The sequence below is a fragment of the Apium graveolens genome, chromosome 11, assembly GCF_009905375.1.
Source record: "Apium graveolens cultivar Ventura chromosome 11, ASM990537v1, whole genome shotgun sequence".
NCBI classification, from domain to species: domain Eukaryota; kingdom Viridiplantae; phylum Streptophyta; class Magnoliopsida; order Apiales; family Apiaceae; genus Apium; species Apium graveolens.
The window spans coordinates 9,640,045-9,640,704 of record NC_133657.1 but is presented as its reverse complement, the minus strand read 5'-3'; the positions used below and the strand labels follow the sequence as shown (position 1 = coordinate 9,640,704).

Here is a 660-nt window from a genome sequence, read left to right as displayed (position 1 = left end):
TTGTTTCTTTTGGAGGAGCGGCAACTGAAGACCCCAACATGCACATAAGGAATTTTGTCGAGATCTGTAGTACTTTTAAGTATAATGGCGTGACTGATGAGGCTATCAAGTTGAGACTTTTCCCATTCTCACTGAGGGATAAGGCTAAAGACTGGTTACATTCTGAACCAGCTGGGTCAATCACTACGTGGCAAGATCTTGCGCAAAAGTTTCTGGTGAAGTTTTATCCAATGGCAAAGACTGCTGCTATGAGGAGTGCTCTTACTCAGTTTGCGCAGCAACCTACAGAATCTATGTGCGAGGCTTGGGAACGCTACAAGGAAATGTTGAGAAAATGTCCACATCATGGAATGCCGGATTGGATGGTAATCACTGGTTTTTATAATGGTTTGGGGGCTCAATCTCGGCCCATGCTCGATGCAGCAGCTGGAGGCGCCTTATGGGCTAAAAGCTATACTGAGGCGTACAATCTTATTGAGACGATGGCTGCAAATGAGCATCAAAACCCAACTCAGAGGATGACATCAGGCAAGGTAGCAGGTATTCTGGAAGTTAATGCAGCCACCGCTATTGCAGCCCAGCTCCAAGCGCTATCAATGAAGGTTGATTCTTTGGCTACGTATGGAGTTAATCAAATAGCTATGGTTTGTGAGCTTTGTG

The 660-nt window shown here is 45.5% G+C and overlaps 1 non-coding gene across 1 annotated transcript; it reads right to left on the bottom strand.

The window, feature by feature from the left end:
* Window positions 1-245: 245 nt before the first annotated feature.
* LOC141698831 (small nucleolar RNA R71) lies at window positions 246-352 on the bottom strand. The gene has a single exon (XR_012565331.1). It is a non-coding gene; the product is annotated as a small nucleolar RNA R71 (small nucleolar RNA).
* Window positions 353-660: the final 308 nt, after the last annotated feature.